Source organism: Sipha flava, unplaced genomic scaffold, assembly GCF_003268045.1.
Source record: "Sipha flava isolate LNK unplaced genomic scaffold, YSA_version1 85_pilon_pilon, whole genome shotgun sequence".
Classification (NCBI taxonomy): Eukaryota; Metazoa; Arthropoda; class Insecta; order Hemiptera; family Aphididae; genus Sipha; species Sipha flava.
Window position 1 is genome coordinate 1440991 of NW_020273627.1, and position 16607 is coordinate 1457597.

The following is a 16607-nucleotide window of genomic DNA, read 5'->3' on the forward strand; positions in this document are numbered from 1 at the left end:
TATATTATTTTTCTTTTATAATACTTTTGAAATAATACGTATTTAAAAAATATATAATTAGTTCTTACGGATATATTTCTTTTCTTATGTATAATATACGTGGGACAGGATCATGGGAAATTGGATAAATAGTTTGATGAGCAAAACTAAATGATGAAGAGAAAAGTACAGTAAGTCAGATGATAGAAGTAGCCCTGCATTCATACGAAGCAACAATTATGGCGAGTTGGTAGAATTTTATCAGACAAAAACATGGAGAAGAAAATGATACAATAATTCACTCACAATCTATGAAAAAATAGTATATAATAACCATCTAATTTTCCAAATAATAAACAAAACAAAATTCTCTGTTAATGTCCATTTAGTTTATTTTAGTAGTAATATCACTAGATCATGAAATTCATAATAATCAAAAAGTAATAAAATTGATTGCAGTATCGCACAAAAAATACCGAAAATCTCGCTTAAAAATGTAAAATTTTAACAAAAAATAACGTTTCGTTATAATTTATAAGATTTCATTAATTTTTTTAAAACATTTAAAACATTTTACAAAATCTCTGATCTCTAAAAAATATTAAAAAATATTTTACTTAAAAAAAAAAATGTATTATATTTAACTATAAATAAATATTTTAAAATAGTGGAATGAATCTGCTTAATTTTCGGAATATTTACAAAAACATTAAAAAACCAATATCACACAAAATTCATAGACTGACTGAAAAACCGTTATCAAATATACTATGTCTAAATTGTTAAAAATGATCTTAAACATATTAAATATAATCTTATATAAATGGATTAAAAATATAACAAATCAAATAACCCCAGTAGGACATGACCAATACGATTTTAAAAATAATCAAACTTCTTATAAAAGTCTCAATAAAAGTCTCATAACAACTAAACATACAAAATTGTCAATACACAATAAATGTATTGATTTAATCATATACTTCAACCTTAAAACCATTTGATAATTTTATGTAAAATAGTTAAAATAATTTTAAAAATTAATGGGGTCAATAAAATTTCAATTAAAAAAAGAAAAAATTTCAAAAGTTACAAAATTTGTACTTCAACATTTTAAATTTTTATTCGAATTGACATGCAACACAATTAAAACTTACTTAACTTTTAATCTGTAGCCGTCAATTTGTATGGTAGTAAAAAATTTGCAAAAGCAACAGCATCTGCGTCCTATAGAATACCATTCTAATTGTCATAGGTATATCAAATATATTATAAAAATGAGCTGAGAATTTTTCTTTGATTGAAAAATAGTGCGCAGCTTCGAACATATATTATGATTAAATTTAAGGCTAAAAGCATAATGTGAACTTAGTGTTGAAAAATAAATTTATTTTCCGTAGATAAATTAATACCAAGACCATTTGGACAATAGATTATAATGTATTAAATGATTATATGGATAATAAAATTAATCTAAAACATCAACAGTTACAAAAAAAGTCCATCTAATTGTTACAAATTATAATAAGTACCTCAACGAAAAATACATTGAATAGATAGTTACCTAAACATGATCAAATTATCATGAATCATATTAATTATTATAATTAAAAAAATATTCTACATGAATATTTTTTTGATATTATAATCCCTTAATTTGTTCGAAAAACTTAAAGAAAATTACATTAATAAGGTTAATTCGGTATTAGTGATGATGGTTTTTTTAAAGTGCAATAAATTATTCTTCGAAAACCTTTTCCGTATATATATAATACTAATTATTTTCTTCGATTTTCAAATTGTAACACCCAAATGAAGTGAACCTTTTATTACAGGCTGCTTTCCATTGTGTACTTCTATGAATTTTCACAGCAGATAAAATGTATGGATCCATCAGATGCCTCCATCTATTCTAATGGATCCAACGGGATTTCTAATGATTTTTCGCAAAACTAATTCTTATCTATTTTTTTTTTTTTTTTTTTTTTTATATACTAATTAAAATTTCTAAACTACAACAATGTTCCATCAAAAAGATAACGGTGTGTGTACAGATAATATAAAAAATAAAAATGTCTACTCATAATAAAATTTTTACAATTTTCATAAACAATTTATGAATTTTGAATCCACAGGTATTATTCATAGTATTTAGGCTAGATTATTACGAAGCTTATTTATTCGTTATTCATACATTTCTTATATGACCTTGACCACTTCCGTCTGAAGAATTCTTAAGGACTGAGGAAAATTAATTTGAGGGCCCCATCAATCATCACATTAATATACGAATACGATCGCCCTAAAATACCTTAAAGAAAACCTGTATATAAATATATATATATCAATCTACTGCAATAAATAAATATAAAAATAAATATTTAAATTTAAATTTATATAAATATAAAAAAAAATTTAAAAAATGTACGTTTAAATACTAAAATTAGTCTAATATTTTCCTATAGTTAAGAAGAATAATGTATGATGAAAATTGTAAAAATATTAATATTTACTTCCTAATTATTTTCATAAAATTTCTTTATAAACTTGATTCCTACTAATATTATTAAATAAGTTTTCTTCTATACTATTAAAAAAAAAAATCATTGTTACACATTTTAAAAATTTCATTTTTAAAAGTGTACTAATGGAATTACATATTTAAAACGCATTATCCATTGTACATTGTCTTAAACACTTCAATATTTTTGTAAATGTTTAAGACGAAATTATTATTGTGTTAAGATTTTGTACTGAAATTTAATAATTATTTTTATTTTATTCATAGTATATTTTGTATGAAATTCAACAATTAAATATTTTCAACGAATTAAAAAAAAATTAATTAAATTACTTGAAACATAAATCATTTTTTTCTTTATTTTATTTTATTATTATTTATTTATTTTTTTGTTTTGCTCTTATTACTTAGTGATAGAGTTCAAAGAAACCTTGATTTTCATCTTAATTCCATTTCATTATTTAATAGTGTTTAAAAAAAGAAATGAATGTAGTAATTTTCAATCGATTTTTAATACAATAATAATATTATGAAAATCAAATAAATGAAGAAATTAAACTTTTAAACACAGCGCCAAATCGAAGTTCGTTTTATTTCTGAACCTTAAAATATTATATGATAACCTTACCATGAATAAAATATAATAATCTTTATATAATAAACTACATTTTATTTTATAATTATTCATACAATACTAGTATTAATGATGACGTGGATGATGTAAATTATGATTTCCAGAAAAAAACGTTTGATCATAATTGAACGAATGATTATTTTTATCACAAAAATATCATATACACTAATCGTATGCAGTAAAATGAAATAGCACTGAATCAAATTATACTTACAAACCAATATAGTTTTATAAATATAGTTATATATATACTTATATTTATTTCTAAAAAAATATCCAAAATGCAATATTTATGAGTGCTAAAAATAAAAATCCTTAAATATTCTTTAAAAATTAAAAAAAAATGCAAGAATATATTTATATAAAACTATCATTCTCTTTGTCATCGAGCATTTATATGCAAAATCAGATTTATCCTATAGTTGATATAAATGGTGATTTATTAACATTATTATTTTTTATAGCCATATAATTTAATATAATTTAATTAATATTTATTTATAATAATAAAATAAAATTAACGTCAAATAAATTTGAATGATCATGATTGAGTCATGGGAAGTTACAAGTCTTATGATATGTTAACGATTCTTAATAATTGTGGAAGGACATTTTTCATAATTGTATAACATGTAAAAATCGAAATTTTTGAATACGTATAGAATTTAAACAATTTTTTATCAATATTAAATATATTTATGAAGTCTAATATTAATTAAAGAATTAAAATGATCGTGTTTAGTAAAATTACGCAAAAAATACCTGAATGGGATAGATTAAGTTTTAACTAGTAGATGATTATTAAAATATGTGCACGTTATGTAAATACGAATGTCCCTTATCGAAATCAAATTTTAGCTTAAAAGAAAAGTGTTGTAAAAAAGTTTAAATAAAAAAAATTTATATGGGCATAATGATCTGGGAAAAGTATAATTCTTATGGACTTTTTGTTGTTGAGCATGTAAAAACTACGAATATCTAACAGAAATACGTTATATATAACTGCGTTTAGATTCCGAATGGAATAAGAAATCTATATTTATTCTTAACTTCTAAAGGCATTATTTGCTTTAATTTTCAATCGTATCCAAGCACATGGACACAAAAACTATGCGAGATCAACAGTATTGCGTTTCTCGAACGTGATTTTAAGGTTTCGGATCGATAACGCGCGTTCGTCGCAGAATACTGGAAATCACCAAGAATCCATACGAATAGCATATGGTTTCTTCTCATCCCACCTCGGGATTATTACGGATTAATGGATGAATATGAGGAGGAAAGAGAGAAATATCGAGAGGAAGACAGACTCTAATCACATGTACAAGGATACTGCATTGACATTTGAGTTATACGACCACGTGACGACTGCTCGGACACGATATTTAACACGATGACGACGAATGTTTTACTTACTTCGTAATTCGGTGAGTACGTAGCGACGTGACGTGTACGTGGGCCCCGGTGGTGTTCGGAAACGCGCGTGACGACGTGACAACGTGTTTGTGCGGCGACGACGGCGGTAGCGGCTGCGGTGCGTATCTCCGGGAGCCGGATTAAGGAATGCGGCGTGCGTGGTACACATCGGGTCCCCGGTGGCCTGTCGTCGCGCGCGCGAGAGGGCCGCCGCCGTCAACGTTTTCCGCGGCCGCCCATTTCCTCCCCGCCGACCCATGACGCGATCGCGAATCGCATTCGGCCGCAACCGCCGCCGGCCGTCGTCGGGTCGACATCGTCTTTCGATGCCCACGGCCGAACCGTCCTGTTGCGTTCGTCGCCATCCGCGGGCCAGGTGTTTCGCGCACGGGAAAACGAGCCGGGTGGTCGTGGGAGTTTTGAAAAAAAAATAAATACGGCGAACAAACCCGCACTGACCATCCAACCCTTGCGGTGCCCCGCGGATAGCACTCGGCCGGTCTCTGGAACGAGACCGGTATGGTCTCTCAATTGTTCCGAACGTTTCCGAACACAACGTGTGTACACGAAGACTCGGCTGCGGGATCCGGATTGTTCCGCGGCACAACCGAGCGCACACGGATTTTGCAACCACTATCCCTCCCCCATGAACCGTCACCAATTCTCGTCGAAACCACCACAAAATTCCGGACGAAAATGTCGGACGATCTTTCGGAAATTTTGAAAACCGTTTTTAGATTCGTTTCCGTGGTGCGTTTATCTAAAATTAATAAATTCTGGTTTTAAATGTTATTATAATTTTTCCTAAAATTCATCAAGCTTTAAATATTAGCAGTCTATTGTGTATTGACAATTATTGTACTAACATACATAAAACTACTTATTTTTAACACAAACATGTTTATTTATAGATAAACATCGTATTAATTTTAGATTTACCCTGTGCGATTTTCGAGCCATGCATTGTTGCGTCGTCCGATGATAATATTATAACGATAATGGATAATAATTTGTATGGAACACACATATAATAATTATTTATTTATCTGTATTTTTCTCGAAATTGGTGACTGGTGTGTCTTTTTTGTTTGCTCGTGCACTAATAAATTAATCTTCTAGTAGAAAATAGATACCTAATCTTACGTTCAAAGATTGGAAGTAGCCAAAGATTTTGTGATTGTAATTACATTATATTTTTAGTTCTTCCACGATTTAAATTATTTACATTATAGTTATTAACAAAAATAACATAAAAAATATCCAATATCTGGGTAAAATTATGCATGCCACATCGCGATACTTCGTAGAGTTTATAAATTCCTACTGTACAAATATTACACGAAAGTTCTTGATTACCTTCATACTATAATACCTTTTCTATACGAATTTCCTGGTAGGATATTTATTACACATTTATAGTATTTCAGTGTTAATTTTATTACCAAGTCCCAGCTGAAAGAGTAATATTATTTTTCTCCGAATACAGTATGTATATAATTACAATGATAATTTTAATATTATTATAGTTGGCATATTTTTAATATTTTCCAGTTTGTAGTATCCCCATTTTTATTCTCTCAAATACTTATAATAATATCACTGAGTTCTAACTTTGAAAGTTTTTTATCAATTTATTATATATATTTATCTATTAAATATATTTATCTATTTTACACTTCCAAAAGAGTTTAATCCAAATTTATCCTTCAGCTAATAATTAAACTATTATTTACTTATAGAATTAAAATATTGAACTAATATAGTTAACATTTTATAAAGGTTTTAAAAATGTAAAGTAAGATGAAATTGATTTTTTTCATGGACCATAGTACCACCATAATTCTTTTCGATTAAATATTCTAGTGGTAAATTTACACAAAACATTTAATGAAGTACTTTATTAAATATCATGAATGAATTTTTTAAATTATATAAAAGGTGTTTAAACCATGTTTAAATTATCTTCAATAGTTTTATCAATATTATATATTATTATTCTGAATACAATTTACAATTTTTTTAGATTATATTTTTCAACTAATTAATCAATCTTATAATTTTGTCGGATTTTCGCATGTTTTAAAGAACTGTTATACCATAATGAACCAATTCAAACAAGTGCTATATAATATTATAATTATAATTTTTTTCATCCTTTTATATTTTTATATCTGTTCATTAAAATGTTACATCATAAAATACAAATTAATAAAACAGTATCATTCAATATTTAGAATAGTAAGCTTTTTGCTCATGTATTATATTTTTAACTTTTCTGAATAATAAAGTTTAGTACAACGCTTTTTCGATTAGAGCTCTTGTTGCATGTTCGATTTAACTTAATAATGGTAATTGAGTTATAAGAAGAATAATAAAAATAATAAATTAATCCATGAATATTTTTAACTATAATTTCGCATTTATTTAAATTAAGATTACATAAATATCATAAGTTTCCGAATGTATAATATGACAGCACTTACGAGTATATTACTAAAAAATAACTACCTAATCTAACAATTTTTTTTTCATTTATTTTTAATCTTTTTCAGCGAATACATATTTAATACTATACTATTTTTTATTATTTTAATTATAACACATATCCACAATACAGTGTTTAATTTAATTATTTTATTTTATTAATGAATTGTGAAATTTTAAATTAGCTAAATTTGTTTTTATAACTCATGAGTTTATAAGTTTATTACATTAGTAAAATTAACTAAGACGCTTTTTTGAACATGTAGAAAAAGCAATAAGACTCGTAATTAATTTTACTGTTTTTTTTTTTTTTTATATATATAACATACCTATATAATTTTCTCGTTCTCATTGAAAACGAAACGTACATCTAAACAATATAATAAAATTGATCACTATACACTTTTGTGATCGGCATGCACTATTAAATTTAATTACGTTTCATTATTAATTATTTTAACAAATGTTGAAGATCTAATTTAAAATTATTATTGTGTACTCACATTCTCAATAACCTTATATTAAACGCCCATATTTGTTGAATAATCCGTAAATTTCGGAGCCTATCACACTTTTCTCCTCCTCCATTTCTTAATAGTTAATAATTCCTATGAGCAGAATTTAAAATTTCTATAGATATTCTGTGTGCGCTGTAATGTGAAATACAAGAAGAGAAACCTAACCTTTAGTATCGCCCACTTAATTTGCTTTTTGGTTCGATGCCCATTCATTACACACTGATAGAACTTTTCCGATTTACACAAGAAGAACATTTTTTAGAAAACGACTATTCAAAACTGAAAATTGTCAAAACTACTACCGTGGATTAATCGTTTCACACAAAACACTTCTTAACGTTTTCAACACGCAGCTTATCAAATTCGCGCACACGTAGCATATAAGAACTGAGCAGTTTTGATTAATATTACAATTTAAAAAATTAAATTTTGAAGGTAACATAAATAATATAAACAATAATTACTCACAGTTTTGTTGTTCATTAATTCATATCGTATGTAAATGCAAAGGTACACCGTGGTAATCATACATTCTAGTAATTTTTGTCAAATAGTATTTAGAATTATTATAAAAGATGAAAAACATAATTTTGATAAATATACATGAGGTATAATGAATTTTTCATAAATCATTAATAACCTTAAAATATTTAAAGTTAGACTTTATAAATGCGAAAGACAGAAATTACTAAATTACTTTAATCAGAAACACGATGACATAAAAAAAAATATATAAAAACTTAAGTTTAGGTATTATTTGTCATAACAATATGTTACAATATTAAAACTAATTAATTTAATGTATTTTTAATAATAAATGATATCAAACAAAAAAACGTATAACATTTTAATTTTATTTTTTTTTTATAATAAACCGTTTTCAGTATCACACAAAGTAAAATTTACGAGTACATTCATTCATCGACAAAAAGCTTGAATTTTTAAATTATACCTTTTCTAATTGCAGTTTTATTAAAAAAAAAAAAAATAAAATAAGTAAAATAAATTTAAAATATTTAATAAATTTATATTCTCTCTAAAATTAGTTATCCATTATTTTCATTCCACAACATCATTATTATTTTCTTTTAACCGTATCATTATTATATAAATAATACCTTGTAATAGCATGTAATATGTTAACACATTGTAAGTTTAAATAAATAAAAAATAAATTTATTTGCATCATTTTTATCCCTTAGAACAGGGATTCCCAACCACTGTGCCTCAGCACACAAGTGTTCCACGAAATTATTCAGGTGTGCCGTATAATTTTTGTAATTTTATAATTTTTAAGCATAACTAAATATAATAATAAAAATTATAATTTATATTTATGATAGCATTGAGTTCGAAATTCCCTTGAAAATAAAAATTGATAAACTGTCTTGATAAAACAGCTGGGTATAAAATTATATAGGATTCGATACTATCCCATACGGGTATTACTAGCAGTTGTGTTGATTTTTACCACATACTATAATGACTATATGAAAAACTAGCCGGTGTTCATTATAATGAAAATAGAGCAAGTGTAATTGTTACGCATTATACTGTATAGGTATTTTGATCAAGAAATATTGTAAGTTAGATTTCAAAATGGATAGATTTTTAAAAAAAAGCGTAAATTAACGTATGGCAGTGATGTTAGTGCAAATTACAACAATTTAAATATTGAAATTAATATTAAATAATCAACTTTAATAAGTGATAAATGTTTAAATTTAAAAGTTAAACGTAAATATGTTGATAATTATTAATGTTTTGAATTTACGTGGAATGGTGATATTGATTGTCCTTTAACGGTTTGTATCATTTCCACTGTTTCATCCCTAATAGAGGAATTATGTAAAATACACCAGTCTCAAATGTCACATTAAATTTTTATTATATATATTATATTATAATATATTATATATAATTATGACATTTTGCATATTCATCATTAATTATTTAAGTGTGCCATGGAAATTTTTAAAATGATCAAGTGTGCAGTTAAGTAAAGAAGGTTGGAAATCCCTGCCTTAGAAACACCACAGACAAAAATGTTTACATTTTACATATTTCAAAAGAACTTTTAAAATTTAACGTATTCATCCATTCAAGTCTATGAGCAAAGTGGTGAGTCCGTTTTCGACCAAAACCGTACCCTTCCCTTTTCGGCCGATTCACTTTCCGACAAAATTTAAAATAGACCAATTCCCTTTTCGACCAAAACAAAAATGTATATAATAAATTTAAAATAATAAAATAACGATATACAATGTTTGATTATGATGGAAACTATTATAATATATTGACGATTCAGGATTGTACTCGCTTAGCAAGGTTTTAGATTCACATACAGAGCATAATTCTATTTGCAACAGTATCAAGGTTTTACAAAAACTAGGTTAAGCTTAGACTATAATTCCCTTGGGACGAAGCCCTAACATTTTTTCGAGAAAAAAAATTCAAACAATTTTCATTACAATAAGAGATCAAAACTAGATACAAAATATCATTCTCTTTTATATTAATATTTTAATAATTATTGACAAAAATTGTACATCATTATTTTATTATTTTAAATTTATTATATAAATGTTTGTTTTGGTTGAAAAGGGAATCGGCCTATTTTAAGTTTGGTCAAAAAGTGAATCGGCCGAAAAGAGAAGGGTGCACGTTTGGTCGAAAACGGCCATGCCCGATCAAAGAGGGGTTTTGAGGTTCTAACCGAGCCTATTGAGGACCTTTTTACATACATTTTTACTAAGAAAAAAACCTAATATTCATTCTATAAAAATTAAACTTACTTGAAAATGCATGAATAGTTGTGTATTATTATTTTAACAGTGCCAATTTCCTAGATTTTACGCCTGTTTCTATTTAATTTTCGGACATTTTCAATCTATTGTTAATTATCCTTGGAAATACAGCTATCGATAGGACATATTTTCACTGAAAAATCAGTATTTAAGCTATTTAGACATTTGTTGACATTTATTGATTTTCGATTCTGATATTTTTGATCATCCAATGTGTATTTTTTTTTAATTACTTTTAACCTAAAATAACAAATATAATTTTGAATCCCTTCCTTGAATGATTTTTACGCACGGACCAACATCCATTTCATTAATTTTTTATTCGTATTATTGAAAACTAAGAAAACAATTTGAAATAATTATTAAAAAAATTATACTTTTAATAGGAATAAGCGCGTACTGAAGAAGTAATAGAAACGATATTTTATGTAGAGAGTAAATAAAAATAAAATAAACTGACGCAATAGGTTGGATTTCACAACTTTCCCATTCATTCAAACTCTGAAAGAATAAAACCGAACTAAACTTTACAAAACTAAAGATCACTTAGGAATTTCAACAATTTGTTGTGATTTAATTTTCTATTTTCCCAGCTTGTGTTGCTATGTTTAGCAAAAAAGTAAGTCGATAGTTAAAAAAAAAATAATATATATAAATGTTATTATTTACACACAACATTCACTGTAAAAATTCCATTTAAAACAAAAGAAGACGGGAACGAAAATATGTAGATACATTATCTGTACAAATGTTATATTTGAATTTATTCAATAATATACATTCAATTTTATATTTGTAAACGAGTAGAGAAATCAAAAAACTAATAAAATTAAGATGTTATATATTTTGAAGATTATTTTGTTAAGAACATCTTTCGAATGGTACTAACTCTTACTGTAAAAAAATGATTACAATTTATGGAAAGTTTGAATTTTCAAAAGATGGAATGATCGTTATAGTAACTGCTAATAGATTTAGAAGCCTGTAAATTTCATTACGAAACACTATTTTTATATATTAAAATTTTTCCATGAGAAACAATATAAAAAATTAAAAATATTATTCTCATGGTGACTCGATTAATAAAGATTTTAAACAATCATGATACTGAAAAATAACTTCCTAGGTTTATAATTTCCCTAATCTCTCCCTTCAAAAGTTATTCTCGTTCATCGAAAAATGTTTTGAAGTGCGAACGTTTAATAATTATCAATTCAAATGTTGTAATAAAAAAAAAATATTTGGGAAAATTCTTTGAACAATGATAAATCCATAAAATAGCGAAGAACTACAATTCGTGTTAATTATATTTGCATATTTTTATACGCTACATAATATTTTGTTTTTATATAGGTACTATATAATACAGTGGATTCCGCTTAATGTAGACACGTTGGAACGAGCTTTATGCCCACATTAATCGCTTATAATAACACAGCTCATAATAACTGAAATTAGTTCAAAATATAAAAATTTATATCAAAAAAAAGTTTACATTTTAAAAACGTAAACGACATAATTGAAAAGAAAATATTAAATATTCATATAATTTCTCTTCATTTTCTTCCAATTTCCTTTTTTTAAAAACATTTTGAACTACAGCATCACAAATGTCTTTATTATTATCAAAGCAAGGAGTATTTTCATCAATATTTTCTTTATTAACTCTTTATGATTTTGAATAATTAAAAGTTGTTTATTAAATTCAATCAACTCAGGCTGTGAACCAACAAAATTAGAAAATTCACAATGAGCAAAACAATTCATAACAGTTATGCAGCTAACTTCTCGTCAGCTCTCAGATACAAATTGTATGGCTTGCAATATATTCATTTTGCCACTTATTTGGTTAGCAGTTGCAGACGAATCAAACCGTTTTCCCTCAATCTTTTCAAGGATAAAATTCATTTCTTCATTCTATACCTCACCTTGAGGTTTTTTATAATACCCATATCTAAGAGTTGAATTTAGGATGTCGTATTTAGTAACAAGAATTTGAAAGTAATGTTTTTGAGCTCAACGTGTTTTGGATGTGCAGCACAGTTATCAATGAGAAGAAAATATGGACCTGAATTTTTCTTGCAGTTCTTTATCCCATTCACACAGCCAGTTAGAAAATATGGTTGAAGTTTGAATTGAACATGAATAGTTTTTATTCGCATGATAATATACTGGTATTTTATTTATGGACAATTTATTAAAACATCTGGAATTTAAGTATTTCCTTACTACTAACAGCTTTCTCTTATCACTCCCAGTCATATTGACACATACTAAAACTGTTATCCTCTCTATTGCTTTTTTTAAACCTTCTAAGGTAGCACTTCCTTTTTCAAATATAAAGAACCGTCAGGTTTCGTTCGATAATACAGTCCAGTTTCATCTGCATTATGATATGCATTATTACATTATCTGAGCTCAAGTCGTTCAAAATTGTTTGTAGCCTGTCAACTTTTTAGTTATTAGAAGCGAATACATCTGCACTTGATTTTTTACCATGCAAACTTTTAAATTTGATTTTACTTCTATTTTTCCACCTACTTAACCAACCATAAGTAGCAATAAACTAATTGTTACCAATTTTCTAAGATATCTTCATTTTTATGTTTTAACATTAGTACAGAAACGCGAACATCACGGGTAATTATTATTAAAAACTACTCACTTAAGATATCGATAACTTCGGGATCATTCCCTTCCCGTTTACGATTTTTATCGCCAGTTTAATTTAAATTGAAGTTTTCACATAAAATGACATTTTAACAATTTTGCCAACGCTGATTTCAGAATGCATAATTTTTTCTGCGTTTGTACGTTGTGAAGTGCCTGGAAAAGTGACTTCACTTTGTCAAAAATGGCGATTTTTTTTCTTTTAAAGAGAGATATTTACAAGACATAGTGTCACATTGAAATTCACGTTAAAACTGAAATGATTGTTATCGAATTACAGAACGTGTGCTATCTATCGTTATTATATATATATATATATCACTTCTTTTATATTAACAAAATCCCATTAAAAATTAAATTGTTATACTTTTTACTACTTTCGATAAATGCAATCTCATAGACACGACAAGACTTGATTATACCAGTCGTTTTTAAATACATATTTATTTATGATTAAATAAATATTGCCCACATAAATCGAACCATGTGCCCAATATTATGCCGTATTTTTTTAACCTTGTTTGTATATGTTTGGATTTGGGACAGGCCATTTTGTCCATATTACATGAATGCCCATATGAACGGGTGTCCACAATAAGCGGAAGTTACTGTACTCATATTGTATTTTATTATGACAAACTTCAAAGTTATTCATTTTTTTTATCACACATAATTTGTTTAGTTTAGCTGAATAAACATTTTTAATGTTTGACCCATTTAACAATTTAAATTAAACTTTTTCAAAAATTATAAATTTTGTGTTTCTCATTATCATATCAGCTTTTACAATATTAATGTGTATTTGTCATCATATTTATTTTTGTTCGATACGCATTACTGTTTCAGTCCAAATATACAAAAACTGTTATTTACGTATATTAGCTAAGTAAAACCAGACATTTTTAAATTGAAAGATAAATATATTTAATATGTAAATACTATTATTTATTTAAATAATAAACTTTGATAATATTATATTCTATGTAAAATATTAATGCAATTAATGCAGTTAAATTTGTTATTGTTTTTGTTATTATTGTTGATTAATTTTATTTGTATTTAAATCATTCACGAAGAACAATATAACATACGTATTATCTTACTCCACGGGTGTGTACCGGTAAAACATACTTGCATACAACACACATACACGCATAAATGCTATGAATTAGTTTTATATTTATTTTGTACATTTTAGAAGTTGCGAAACTTAGTTCAGATATTTAAGTTTAATTTAAAAAAATGTTTTAATTTCGATTTTAATCGATTAAAAAATAGTTATAATACAGAAATATTATGAGTAATGTTAAGATTTTTATTAACTAAATCTGGGTACTGAGATAACAACAACAACAACCTTATCATTGTACTTGGTAACATTTTGTAATGGAAAAATAAAACAATTTCATTATTATTCCATGAAATATAATTTAAAACTTAAATTTCACCATTAATAAGCTAAATAGAAATAAATAATTTATTTTTATTTTTAATAAAAGCCTTGACAATATTGGCCGCAATCGTAGTTAAAAATTGATTTTTAAAATACCAGGGTAAAATATTTTTATTTTTTTTTCTTAAAATACATCAAAGAAAAATGTGAATTGCTGATAGTACAAAAAAAATAAATAAACATAATTTGAATAAATAGAAAGCCAAAAAAAAGGAAAAAATAGAAGATGTGTACATCTCGTTACATACAGTTATATGGTTTTGAATAAATTAGTGTATTTAATAAATTTTAGTATGTTGTATATATTCGAAGGTTCGTTGTTGAGCCATTTGGAAAGCATATTTGAAATGCCATATTTTTTCTTTCTTTATTGAATTGACGACATTTTAGTAGTAGGTGTTTGATTAAGACTTCGGAATCACAAGTAAATTCATGGTTTCAATTATCTTTTTTTCCATCAAGTTTTTGTGTGTGTACCTGTATATCCTATTTTTAAACGCGTCAGTATTACATCCTGGTTTAGTTAAATAGCTAATAATTTCAAGCAAGACTTGCACATTTTTCGTAATATAATCCATTTACAAAAGACCCAAATATAAGTTTAAATATATGTTTTATGATTGAACGATTTATTTATTTCGTGTGTATTCGTATATATTAAACTAGCTTAAAATAGTATCATTTTCCGTTCACAATTTTAAATCTATCTTTTAATATAAATAATTTATTGTGTTGAACAGTAATGCAGAAGTGGATAGTCCCCTATCTCATGATATTTATAGTGATAGTTACCTGGTCCAGTTTCCAATGATTGGATCAGCGATTTATTGCTTCTTTAGAATTATAAACAAATACAGTTAATAATTAACTTGTCAGTATATGCTATCTAATAGATCTATTGATAGTTTTTATTTTTTTATTAATAATTTTCATAAAAAAACAAATATTAGGTTCTGAAAGTTCTTCTATGGTGGTGGTGTTTCGTCATTCTATAAACATACCACTGGTGTTGAAGGAAAACAAAAATAAACTTATACTTCACATTCTTTTAATACTTTAAAACTAGTATTTGTAACAGTATTTTAATGTTCTGACCTCAATTTCCACACTCATATTGAGTCAGCCTACTGTAGAGCATTCAAGACTCTAGGTTTTGTTTTTTCGAACATCAAAGAATTTTAAGCTGACCTCCTCACTCAAAACGCTGTATTGTTTCCTGGTACAATCCTTACTAGAATATGCATCAGTTCTTTCGGATCCGTACACGACAACTGACTCCTTACATATAGAGCAAGTCCAGAGGCGTTTCTTATCATCTATCGCCAATATTTTAGGGATAGATCATATTAAATATGATTACCTTCCTGTATCTAATACGCTTGGACTAAGTATGACATATGACAACGAATCTAGTGTTTTTTAGTAAGCTAATTATGGTAATGGTTATATCGATGCTCCCCTCTTACTCTCCCAAATTAACTTTAGAGTTCCACCTCGGTTTTCTAGATTATTTTATCCTTTTGTAATTCCTTTCTATCATATAAACTATGGTAAGAACAATCCAATTGATCAAATAATGCGTTTGACCAATGAGCACCCTACCATATTTAGTCTATAACATTATATTTAATATATATTTTGTTAATTATCAATTACTGTATGTCATCATAATGTTGTATTATTTAAGTAGTATCAACTAACGTTTTTATTATTTTCCGTTGTCATACATTGGTTCATTTAATAAATGTAAAATTTATTTGCACTTTTGAGTCTGTGCCCGTTATATAATAATATATAAAAAAAAAATAAAAAAATAAAAATAGGGAAAAACAGAACACATTTTCTCGTCGGAGTATTATGAAGAGCATAAATGACTTAAAAATAAGGAAGTATGCTAATTGTACAATTCAGCGATCTAACAAAAATAAAAATAAAATTATTTTGTTTCTTCTAATTATAATAATGAGATATTATATACATATATTTCAAGTGATTCTTCTTATACACAGGTGAATCAAGAGACGCGTATAAGCCGATTATGCTATCTTAAAAGCAGTATCCAAACAAACCACTATAATACTTGGCCTTCCCCGTGCCAAGACATAATACGAGTAATAAATAACAT

The 16607-nt window shown here is 26.5% G+C and overlaps 1 protein-coding gene across 2 annotated transcripts in view; it reads right to left on the reverse strand.

The window, feature by feature from the left end:
- The window catches only part of LOC112693348 (lachesin-like), a 142942-nt gene extending 138228 nt beyond the window's left edge, over positions 1 to 4714 (reverse strand). For both annotated transcript variants that reach the window (XM_025568352.1, XM_025568353.1), the window contains exon 1: positions 4551 to 4714. The gene's annotated coding sequence lies outside the window, so the exon portion shown is untranslated. The remainder of the gene's footprint in view (positions 1 to 4550) is intronic.
- Between the last annotated feature and the right edge of the window lie 11893 nt (positions 4715 to 16607).